Below are 12,996 nucleotides of genomic sequence, written 5' to 3'. Positions count from 1 at the left end.
CACCTACTTCGGCAGGTCCTTTGTTGAACCAATTCGGAACGGTTTGCAGGCTTTTCAGCCTGGCTTTTATCGGAATTCAATTTATATTTTTCTTTGTAAGTTAAACTAAATGAAAAGCAACTCAATCATCGTTTCCCTGTTAATGTAGCGCCCTTATTTCAGTCCAGTTCAAACCGCTCAGTTTTTTTTTTTATACTGCCAGGTTTGTAAATCATGAAAGGAATTTTTGCGATTGTTGCACAAAAAGCGCACTGTTTTACGTTCGTGCTTTTTTATTAAAAACGTTTCCACCTACCTTTAGGTGATTTGTTCAGGCTAAAATCAGCATGTGTTTTTGAAAGTTTCTGTAAAACAAATCCAACATTGTTGGTTTTCTAATTGCTTTTTATTAGTTTTTAAATTCCAATTAATCAAAGTATGTATATATTTTAACCTCCTTGACATACCCGCACGATATTCACATGTTTTGCTCAAGCAAAAGTAAAACTGGATATTTTTCACAACCTTTTCTTGGGTATGTGCTTCCAAATTTTCCTTCTTTCAAAAGGGAGAATTTCTTCACGTGTTTTATAACTGATTGTTAAAGATGGCTTTTATTTCCCAATAAACAACAAATTCTTGAAAAAAGCATTTGCATGAAATAATTGGAAAATTGCCAACAAATAACAGGAAAACAGCAGAAGAGCTGTGGAAACCGTTTAAGAAGACAATAAGAAAAAATGTTTGTGAGTTTGCAAATTGTATAAAACTGGTGAAACACACCGACTGAAAAAAACCCCAACTGCAAGTCGTTCAAGTCGCCCGTAAAAAGCCCGTGTAAAAGAAGGAAAGTACACACTTAGAAAGATACAAGGAGAATCGAACGAAACGAACTGTTTATTTACGTTTGCGAAAAATTTTCCCAAAGTATTATCGTTTGTGGTCAACGAATAATCAGATTGAATGAAATGTATTTTCGCCCGAATCAAAATCACTTCACTTCCAGGACAAAATCGAGGAAAATCTAATGAGCAGCGAACGAAACAAACTGTTGATTTGCGTTCGTAAAATGGACGTTTGAAAAACAATACGAATCTGTTTATAATTTAAAAATTATTAATTTGAAGTTGAACATAGAAGAAACCTTATTGAGTTTAAAAGAAATCTGTAGTGATTTTGAGTCAGGAATGCATTCTAAATGGGGAAAAAACAGTTTCATATGAAAGAAACAAAGGCTTATTAATGAAGAATTCGCCGAAATACGAAATGAAAAAACGCCATTTTGTTCCGTGCAATATGGTGAAAAACTTTAAGATATATCATCAGCAAATGGACATAACATACGCTTGCGAGAAAAAAAAATTTGGACTTCAAAAATCAGACAAGCAAGAAGAAATTAAACTTTTGAGATTTCACACAAACGAAAGTGGACATTGCTGTATTCTTAATTTTAAAACTATTAATTTAAGRGTAAGTTGAATCAAGGAAACGATCAACCAAAAGAAAYATTGAGAGCGGAAGAAACCAAAAAAAAGACTCATTGGGATTGTTGAAAATCGCCAGTGATTTTGGGTCAGCTCTGGATCTAGCAAGAAATATCTTYGACACGGGGAAAAYRMAGTTGCACATGAAAAAACGTTGAAATTGTTCGTAAAAACCCTAACTAAGAAATCATAAAAACGTAGACAAARAAAATAAGCGCAATTCAGCAGCTCAAAACASATGAAAAAGTAAGTTTAAACTGAATTGAAATGATCCTTATAGGCCAGTTTATTGTCTTTTGTTCAGTCATTTTTCTTATGACTACTAAAAAAAAATAGGTTCAATAATGAAAATTCGAAATTTAGATCGATTTTCAGAAGGGTTAACAAATGCACACGTTTTTTGCRTATGAAMTCAATAGATAAATYGACTTTAAAAGTCCAATTCCTTTTTGCGCAAGGTTTTTAGATACTAKTGAAGAGAGTCRTCAGGGGTGAAAGTATCCGAAGAAAAAAATRAAATCCGGTCTAACACTTATGTTGCAGATAATAATAATAAGCCAATATTACTTGRTGTGCYGTTTTTGGCACGATCCAGTTCACACGATTCGCATTCGTTATACTGCAGGCCCTAAAAGTAATTATTATTGTTTGATTGCGACTGTTTGCTGCGGAGTGACACACATTGTTATAAACCAAATAAAATCCAATGTTTGCTGGTCCAATATTGGACAATGCCTAAGTACAGCGTCGATTGCAAAGGACACATGTTATCGATTTATTCGGTTAAATTCATGTTGTCCCCAACTAGGATTTTATTTGATTATCGATTATGAATTAGATTTCCTGCAGTGTGAAGTGAATGAATCCTCATCAGGCAAAGATAGCAGGCCCCCTTGTCAATTAGGACCCATATAAAGCAAAACCACTCCGCTATAAGGTAGTTTGAGGCCGCAGTGACCGCAATTTAACCGCCATGGAGTAATGGCATCATTATTAACTCTCTTTGAATTACGGAATTCGCCCTATGCTTAGCATGCTAAATGGCGACTACCTGTTGCAGGAATACACTCCCTTTTCGTTCAGGTCTTTTCACAAAAGAGGCGAGCCCTTGAGTGGAATATGGAATATTTCGGAATTTTCCTTCACCTGCGACTAAAGCAGTGGACGGAAATCACAAATATGGGGCACATCATAAAGCGAAACTCGAACTGAATCAGCAATAGATTCACTCTTTTTGCAACTGGTATTCTAATAAATTTTTGGAAAATCAGTTCAACATTGAAACCCATTTGGCTCTTTGAAGGTTTTTTTGGCAAGTTCTTTTCCATCTGGCATCGAAATCAGAAACAAATCGTCATCATCGAAACATGAAACATTCAGCCGCATCCTCGAGACACACTAACCAGATTTAATTATGCAGAGAGTTTCGGGGCTGGGAATTTACATTTGGTAGAATATGCCAGGCCTAGATTTAGTTTCATAGCGAACGTCACAAGTAATGGCTGTTCGTGTTGCATGTTTATTTCAGTCGGACAAACATTGTCATAATTAAACAGAACACATTGTGCTCGACTCACTGCGGCGGATTTATTGTTGTTAAGTATCGCGGCGGGGACTTTAACCGGTCCTATGCGTTTTGCATAACAGAAAGCCACTTTTTCATTACAATAATCCTGGATGAATGCGAAAAAGGCTACGGAAGTGTTTGGTAGATGGCAATTGGGTCTCTTTTGCGGACACCCGGCTTATTAAGGCCGTTAAACGAGAAGAAATGTGGTATTTAGATGAACAGTTTGCGCTCAAAACTGACCCATTTGCGACAGTACAAAATAACTTCCTCAAAAATGTTTTTCTAGAAGTGCGATCTTCTTGCTCAGGTTGGAATTTATGGAGCAAAATTACCAATCTATCATGCTCCTAAGCCAAGAATCTCTTCGTCGTCTCCTTTTCTGGTGTGCCTCAAACACCGAATTTTTCTCTTCTTTATGGTCAATAAAACTTATTAAATCTTGCTGTGCGAATTATATTGCTTGGTTCTTTCGATCATTTGACTGCGAATGTAGTCGCTGTTGAGAGTTCATTTCTAAATTTACAGTTTCCATAAGTACATTTGCAGTTTTTTCTCGAAATGTCCGAAAGTTTTAGAACAGAAATGAAAAAAAATGTATTTGTTCTTGGGTTGAGTTTGGGTTTATTTTGGAGAAGGCAGCGCAATTAGCCTATTTTTTGAATCAGTGTATCCGGTGGCCTTTAATTCCGGAGGTTGAGACTTTCTTCAGCTATTTCTGGATGTTTTGCAGATTTGCTGAGAAATATTTTTTTCAAAAATCTCAATTGTAGTAATTACTTAGAAGTTTCTCGAAACGTTAGACTCTTGATTAATCCCGATGGTAGAAATTGAATCTAAAGTTCCGAAAAATGCGTTTGAAATCTCTCAAATTTTCAGACAAATTTAAGAGTGTCAGAACGCATTTTTGCTACTAGATTGATTCAGACATCCGTCCTTTAATTTTTCACATTCCGACATTCAACTCTTCTTGTTTAGAACCTAATAAAACGTTTTATTTTATTGAGAATTATATTGCTTGGTTCTTTCGATCATTTGACTGTGAATGTAGTCGCTGTTGAGATTTTATTTCTAAATTTACAGTTTCCCTAAGTACATTTGCAGTTTTTTCTCCAAATGTTGTCCTAAAGACTGAAGTTTCGACTGTTTTTAACTAACTAACGGTGTCAAATGCTTTACTATAGTCTATAAAACATGGAGGCGTTTATTGGTTGAGGTTTAAAAACTTTGTGTTTTCCAAACTCTAATTGATATTCCCTTTTGGATGACTTTTGAAAACGTTATTCTTGTAAAGCCTTTGAAAAGTTGACATGGTGCCGATGTGATTTCCTCTATATGTTTGATTTGAGTGCTGTTATATCCTTGATTTATTCATCACAATCGCATAAAAACTTATTTTTTCTTTACATATATTCCTCTGTCTCTCTGTCTATTCCTTTTGCCTTTGAGTAAGTCTTTAGATATTGATCCCTTACTCTTATTATTGTTCGAATCTTGTAATAAGTTTTGCGTTTTCTTTTTGTGTCTGTCTCCTTGATCTTCTTGAGTGTAATTTTCATGTCTATACTTTTGACATTTCAGCATTTTCTTCTTTTTGCCACCTTAAGATTTTATTTCGCTTTAAATTTGTTTACATCTAATCAAACATCAATTTGACTGTTCTTTTCTGAACTTGATTTAGGATTTTTTCTTATGATCCTTTTTGGTTGTCTTCTGATTTGCCTGCATATTATGGACTGTTCTTTTCTGAACTTGATTTAGGTTTTTTTCTTATGATCCTTTTTGGTTGTCTTCTGATTTGCCTGCATATTATTTTGATAGATCTTCATTGATTTTTTTCTAGTTGACGCTTGATATCGGAGTTTTATAATTTGTCAAACTTTTTCTGTTCTGGGTTGGTCTGTTTTAGATTTTTCCATTCTTGTGTCTACAAAATATTCCTCTTTTGACAATTTCAAGATCTTATTTCGCTTTCGATTTCTCTATTTTTAACCGACTTTCTTTGTTTGGCTTTCAGCTTTCATTCGTAATAGTTTTAGGATTTCTTCGGTTATCCATTATTTTTTTCTTCTTCTCATGCCGTATAATTCCGTTTTAGAGTAGATGCCTGATATTTTAGTTTTGCAATTTGTTTGTCTATGTGTTCTGAAGTCGCTCTGTTTGTGGTATTTTTAGTATTACATCCTTCTTGGGTCTGTTCACTGTTAGATCTTCTTATGGGCGTCGTGATATTAATGTTTCGACTGTATATTTTCACATTTTTCTGTAAAAAGTTGTTTTTATGACAACTTTTAGGTCGTATTTCGCTTTAAATTCCTTTGTATTTATCTCACCGATTGTTTTTTGGTTTTCTTCTTCCATTCGTAGTAGCTGTAGTATTTTTCTGTGGTCCATTTTTTGTAATTTTCTCAAGTTATTTCACTTCAGATTTGCGTTCATCGTCTCTGTTAAACCATCATTAATTATTTTTTCAATATGATTCTTAATGTCTCAGTCTTGTTAATTTGTTCATGGTTTACATTATATAGGTATCTTTCAAATTTTATATCAATTCTTGTGTCTGTTAGAACTTGGATTTTCTTATGAAACTGTATCTAGCGACATTTTCGCGATTTCCAAAAAATGTTCATTTTTTGACAACTTCTAGATCTTAGTCCGCTTTCAATTTCTTTGTATTTTATCTTATCCCTTTAGTTTTTTATTGGTCAATTCTTTCTGTCTTCTCCTCATTTCCTCCCACTTTTGATTTATCCTCATTTCATCGGTTTGGCTAAAGCATAATTAATTCTTTTCTGAATTTGATTATTAATATTTAAGTCAAGAAAGATAAACAAATCAGATCAGGCGCGCAATACGCATTTTATGCTCAATGAAAACCAGATTTTGGCGGAAGATGGTAAATTTTTGGAAAATCCTCAACCTTGCAGGATTTTTTCGACTCTTCTCGTGCATCTTCGGTTTTAGGGGAGAGTGACTTTACCACGATTTTTAATTTGTTTTTCAGACCACTTTTTAAATACATTATTTTAACTAAAGCCATTCTGTTATCTTCTCTATTTAGAACGATATTCTCCAAAAATATACAGGGTGCCATCCAATCCATCGTACTATTCTCCCGATAGTTCACAAAACATAACTTTTTCAGACAGTAGGAGAGTCAAACAATTTTCCTAAATAAAAGTTTGTTTTAGAAACTTTGGGAGCTTTTTGGTGTAGCATATGGGTGCATGCAGCGTAGAAACATTGATATAAAATCAATCAAAAAACTAGTTTTTTTCTAAATGGCACCTACAAACCTTTTTGGTCTTCTGAAAATTTTGCTATGCTTAAACAATAAGAAACTAAATTAAACAGGTCCAAAGCATTGAGAAGGTGGCATTTAAAAAAACCGTCACTTATCAACTAAAATTGATGGAGAAATAGTGCGAAAGCTTGAACCCTTTGTTCGGTTGGTGCAGAAACTGGAAAATTTTCAGTTGCACTTTGCGAATGTATAATTTCCTTGCATTTGATGTACAGTGGAGCCAAAAAATACGAGCACCTTGGCGGAACAGAAATATTTGAATAATAGAAAATTTCATTTCTGGAAATCCTGCTAGTCACTCGGCCCGTTCTTCTCCGATGTGCCCGAATGACACAAAGGAGCTGTTATAAAACGGATAAATGGGCGTGCTCTTGAGCAATTCTATCCATTTTAAAAACGTACTGAGCACCGCTCAGAAATAAAGCAAATAAACCCGGAAAAAAGCCAAGTTTGTATAATTTCTGGATAGGAATGCCCGTGCGCTTTTCCGGGGATGGCGTAACCGGAGAACGCTTTGTTTCATTACTGATATACTAAGTTTATAAAGAACTTGCGGCTGCAATATAATATAGAGTCGCTCTCTAGCCAAATAAATTGCACAAGCTGAGATAAAGCGAATTAAATAAACATTTTTATGTTAATATGTTGCGACTAGCCGCAGGTACAAAGCTCCTGGTTATTAGGTTTCGGAGCGGGGCTTTGGAAAGGCTGGAAATATTTATATAATCCTGGATCATTACATATAAATAGGCAAGCAATAAAAAAACACTTAAACGCCACAGACAGCCACATCTTCTTAAATTAAATTATCTATAATTCAGCGCGGGTTTTGCAACGTGTAGTAGTAAATTCTGGAAGGGCATATTCCAGGTTTTTACGGTAGCGCTTTTCCTGCACACATAAACATTACGGTTCCCAAAGAAAAAACCAAATCATAAACTGAGCTCTCGAGTTCGTTTAGTCATAAATCATCCAAAAATCCGTCGGCTCAGCTGGCAAAAACCTTGGCTTTTTACCTGGAATTACTGGAAAAAAGTTGCCTTTGCCTCAACAACAACTAACTGATGGCTTCTAATAAGTTACCCATTGAAATGTTGCAATAAAATAGAACCCGGGAGTACACACACGCAAAGTCCTCCACTCTTGAACGAGTTAAATTGAAACTTCGATGCAAATCTCTTTTGTGCAACGACGTAGCTACGGACGCTGAACTCCGGAACTTTGAAAGTTTCTTTACAAGCGCGAATACATAAAGCTTAGCTGCAAAAGCTCGCTTCACTTAGACATGCCAATTCTCGATGCTACGTGCATCTTTAATATTGTTCTTATGGCGCTTTATCTGGATGAATGTCAATAACTTCTCACGATTTTCAATTGCTTTGGAATTATTTCAGCTCCTTAATCGATTTGGACAATGGACTAGAGACTTGTCTTTGTGGTCTTTGGGAGAAATTTTCCAATAGGCATCCCGACTCTTTGACAAAATATTTCAAAATCCAGTTTGCCCAAACATCCAGTTAAAATATGCCATCAAAGGCATGCTTCCTTATTAATTCCTCCTGCGACTCTCAGTTTCCTGCAAAATTAAGGTTTAAATCATAAAAAATGTCCATAATAAAAAGTTGTTGTTCAGCCCTCAGGTGTGCAGGGGACTAAAAGTCCCAGGTGTTGTTTGCATAGATGACGACGCCTGGCATTATTGTCCCTTTCACAATGATCCAGCGAAGAAGGCTTAGTTGGATTGTTCCTCAAAAATGTCCAGGAAATTATATCTTGTTCCAGCGAATAAATCTTGAACTTTGTCAGTTGAAGTCTTGAGCCTTCCTAAGGAACTTGAAGTTGAAGCAATACCGCAGTCTTCAGTCATGGACTATTGAGTCACTGCTCAGTGGCTTCTGTGCGTGTTGCCTCAGCCAATGAAAGAGACTAATGGAAAGCTTCCATTAGTTCCCCGAGAGTAAAAGCTCCTCCAACTCAGCTTCCCTCCATGGCTTTAATAAATCCGAATGGCGGTTCAGCCAGTAATCCTTGTCAACTGGATGGTCAACCGCGGCTTGGAAATCGTCGTACACGCAAAGCGAGCTTTATAAAACGGCATTCCATTGATAGACTCCGATTTTCAATAAAAGCCCTCCTCTAAATAATTCCCTTTCCTTGTATGGTGGCCGTCCATTCCGGAATAACTGCTCGCTTGGAGGGATTTTATGAAGGAGAATCAGCAGCAATAATCTATGAAACCTGAATTTTAATATTGGCTAAAGCTGCGGAACATGTCTAGTAGAATGTGGATTTCCGGGCTGAACAGAAATTAGTCACCTTATGGGCATGGTTTTAACTCGAGCAAACATTCTGGACGTCATGTGTGGGGCGGAAATTGGATGTTTGAGCGAAGCTCATTAGATTCATCAAAGCCTATTGGCCATGTTCTGGAGGCTTCACAGCTTGATTAATGCACTCACGTGCCAATTAATTTTTTGGGGGGCAATTTAGTATCTATAGAGGTCTTTGACGAAATGTAAATTGAACGCTTTCCAACGTTTCAATGAAGTTTCTCTCTCGATGATGATTAGTGTCTTCATCGGTCCATTTTCAGTTGACCTCTTGCTGATCTTCTTCCATTTCTATTTCTGGACAATTTTTCCAAGCACTTTTTTAAGCCGGTCCTTGTTCGATTTATTTAAGTGTTTCCAAAATAGTTTTATTCCAAAATCTTCGACTCCCGAGGTTTTTATTTCTCATTTCATCGCACCGTTTTTCCTTTTGCATCTTTCAGCTTTTCTGGCTCTAACAGAGCAACTACATATAAACTAAACACTAGTTTTGAATGTCTTACAATATTAGATGATTTTATTATCTGTATTTGTACTTCGCTTCCCGATCTCATCATTAATCGGTACATTTGCGTCCATATTGGTAAATTGGTTGACCTCCTGAACTAATTGCTCAGCAAATTCGCTTTTATATTTTTTTGGATCTTTTGATGTGTTTTTATGGATGTTCAACTGCCAATTAGTGGGCTTCCCGATTTTTAGAGCAAAAGAGTCATGATATATCATCTTTCGTTTCCGCGATAAAACCAGTGTGGTCCGCATAACACACTCGTAGAAAAATATGTTTCTGGCCATGTTCCGGAGGCTTCAAAGCCTACTTAAAGCACTCAAATGGCAATTAATTTTTTCAGGACACCATTTCATATTTATAGAGGACTTTGATAAAATGTAAATTGAACGCTTTCTCGCGTTTTGCCGGCACGAATTTTAAAAAGTTCCCGGACGAATTGTCTATGCTGTTATAACATCGGCCAACTTTGCAGGAAAGTGAAGTAATTCCTAAGTACGAAGTTAGCGAACGGCCGCAAAGTGTAAATAGTTAATGCTGTTTCCACACTTAACTGCTTTGGGGAATTGTTAATAATGTTTTTAGTAAAACCGCTTAGATACAAGTTCTGCTTTAAAATGTTTAGGAAATCGTTTCAGTCCGCACTTTAACGCCGTTAGTTTAGCCCCGCTTGACGCTTTCTTATTGTTCCAAAGGACTTAGATCGGAAGCTAAAAAATTACAAAAAACAACAGTCAACGGCTATAATTTGTGGGTGGATGGCTGCCTAATTTGGAATAGTAAATTGAACATTACTGGGGTAATTCTACAACCGAAAACGAGACAGGTGAAATATATGTCTTCATTCCCACTAACAAGATATAAAGACAAAGGGCTTAATCTGCAAGGGATATACCTAGTCGAGGCATAATACATTTTACGATGCATTAGCGATCCATCTTTGCAAGGGATATTAACCGGGGTGTTAGACTGGGATATGCAAGAGCCTGCCAAGTTTACGGGAACCGCAAAACTGCTTAATCGGACGGTCACGTTATAAAATAGGACCTCTCCTTAGAAACTTGCTCAAATTACTTTGCCCTTTGATGCTGCAAATTTGGGAAAGGAAATTAATCGATTGAAGCATTTTTAGATTAACTTTGTTAGAAATACTAAAATTTTTGCTTAAAACCAGATCAGGAATTTAGAACGAACAGAACTGCCCAGCTTTTCTGCATAACCTCCTTTCGCAACATCAGTTTTGTTTGAAACCGGGGAGTTTTTCGGGCTTTTAAGCCTTCGTGTGAACTTCTTGACTTTGCCGCGACAAAGTTTTCTGGTGAAAAGAGCTGATGGAAGATAGAAGTCGTCAAGCCCAGTACCTGATTTAGAATTTAAAAAAGTTTAAATAATCCAGACTTGGAATCTTTTCAGTGATTTTTCATGCCTGTTTATGGTTTTTGGTTCTTGTGCCAAATAACGAGTGATCAACCTTGTAGCTGAGCATTTTCCCGAACATTGATGGCGCCAATTTTGTATATTATTTGCAACTTTTCTTAGGCTTTAGCCTCATAGAGAAAAATCCCAGTTATCATTACGACAAGCGTCTATTTGGGCCACTCAGCGCTCCTGAAGTAATAAAGACCGTGCTCATAGAAAAGTTTTTATGTTTCCCATTGCTCGTAAAGAGCAAAATTCATTTGACTCGGCCTCTTGCTAAGTACGTTTTAGCTCTGAAGTTTCCACTAGGTAACTCTATTAAACCCATGAGCACTACTTGCGCTTAACTTTGGCTGTAAAAACTCCGTAAACAGGTGTATTAGCGACAGGGTGTTTGGTTTTTTTTTTCGCCCAGCTTATAACTGAGCGAGAAATTAATCCCAACGAACAGAAAATGTTGTTCGTTTATTCGAAAACATTCCAGCGAGTTATTTTAATAAACTCCATTCAAGTAGTGGAAATACAATAAGCACATTACCCAGTTGAGAATGCTGTACGGCAAACTTGTATGTTATTACATTCCAGTTTCCTATTGAAATGCACGAGAGCTTTGAAAATGTGCATATGAAATTAATTGGGCAATTTATAATTATGCTCCTAATATGGGCCTGAATTTATGACATTTTGCAGATAGTAAAGTTCAGTTTGAGTCTTGATTATATGGCATAAAGTATAAAGTACAAGCGCTTGACTTTTAGTTGCAGCGTTATTAGATATCAGCTTTATGGGCTATAAAGGATTTACCGCAGTTCGCCAAAAGCGCTTTATTGGATTTGGCATATTTTTTTACGTATTTACGCGAGCTTTAAAGTCATTTAATGAAAATATCTCTATAAGTACTAGACCACGTTTGACAACATCTTTTATTGGGAAAGCTTTAAGAAAAATGTATATTCTAGAGTCTGCATACGCTTGTTGAGCCCCCAAAGTAATTAATAAAATCACTTTTTTACACATTTTCATTTGCTTTTTGCTTTAAGCACTTCATTTTCTTTTGAATAAATGGGTACCGTTGCGCCTCCAACTATTAACTATGATCATCAGCTAACAAAAAACCATTCTGATATTGCAGAACATTGTTTAACACGAGCTCAGGCTAAAAGCGTCGAAAACAAGCGCTAATAGAATACTTAAAGAACAACCAATAACAAATTTAAGCACCAGATTTTTTTTTTCCTTCTCCGTTTTTGTTCATTAAATTTTTTCCATAAGGTGTTGAGTAACTGTTCCATTTATCGGCTTCGTTTCAAGCTATTCTTTGTCAAATTTATTTGGGCGTTTGTTCTAAAATCCTTGTCACATTCTAATCCAGCTTGCCACATCCTACGATTTTGCATCAAGCATCGTCAGGTTTTTGAACAGGATTTTTTGGGCTTTATCAACTTCATTCGAGCTGTGTGCAAAACTCAACAGTTTGAAACAATGACTACGAAAGCCTTAGTATTTTGATACACAATTAGATTTTTTCCTCGGGTTTTCTTCATTCGCCCTCAGGTTTTGGGCGATAAATTTTCCAGCTTCATAAACTGCTTTGATAAAGTTTGCATGCCAGCTTCAATGTGGAAAAAGCGACCTGAAAACGCTGATGAAATAGAAACTTGCACCTCAAAGGAGAAACAAGAGAGTAGGTTTTTCAAATTCCTGGAAATTTTCTTTCGGATATTTTGCAAGAATATTCTAATTGTTATTCTGTTCTTCAGCCCCTCGCATTTGCCCAACGTTTCTTTACAAAATGCCTTCTCGAGATCCTAATTATATAAAAACTTGTCTAATACTGAAGCTTATAAAAGGAAGTCAGATGCACAATTCCAGACAGTTTCGCTTTTGCATCATCCATCGTTAGATTTTTGGAGCAGCTTTCGCAAGTTTCATCAACTTCTTCCGTACTGGAATTGTGTTTGTGTGGAGACTAAACAATTTCAAGCAATAACCACCAAAACCACACCGATTTGATTTGTAACTGGATTTTTTACATTTTTTGACTTCCTAACTTAGATTTAAACGTTTCGTTTTTTCTTCATTCACCGTGAGGTTTCAGGAGAGCCTCATAATAGACATCTATTAGTATCTATCTATATATAGATATAGATAATAGAAAATCTAGCCTCATAAACGACTTTCTTAAAGTTTTCATCTTCATAAATACATTATTTTCGTCTCTTTATTGTACAGGGTAAAAAAACAACTATTATTGTGCTGCTAAAAATGTTTTCATTGGTCCTGTTTAACAGCAATGATATGTACTGCTCATTGTATCAAATAATAATTAAATTGCAAAAAGTATTCAAAAAGTTACTTTAAAAAAATCGATTCTCAGGTGGCTGCTTTAGAGGCCTGTATCTCCG

At 36.0% G+C, this 12,996-nt stretch overlaps 1 protein-coding gene across 1 annotated transcript in view; it reads left to right on the top strand.

Annotated features, from left to right (window-relative positions):
• LOC109546617 (CUGBP Elav-like family member 1-A) overlaps window positions 1-12,996 on the top strand; it is a 208,588-nt gene that overhangs the window by 9,908 nt on the left and 185,684 nt on the right. The gene's annotated exons all lie outside the window — the stretch shown is intronic.

This window comes from Dendroctonus ponderosae, unplaced genomic scaffold (assembly GCF_020466585.1).
Source record: "Dendroctonus ponderosae isolate FM_Combo_2020 unplaced genomic scaffold, Dpon_F_20191213v2 Dpon_F_20191213_5, whole genome shotgun sequence".
NCBI lineage: Eukaryota > Metazoa > Arthropoda > Insecta > Coleoptera > Curculionidae > Dendroctonus > Dendroctonus ponderosae.
This window is presented reverse-complemented; position numbering and strand designations above follow the sequence as displayed.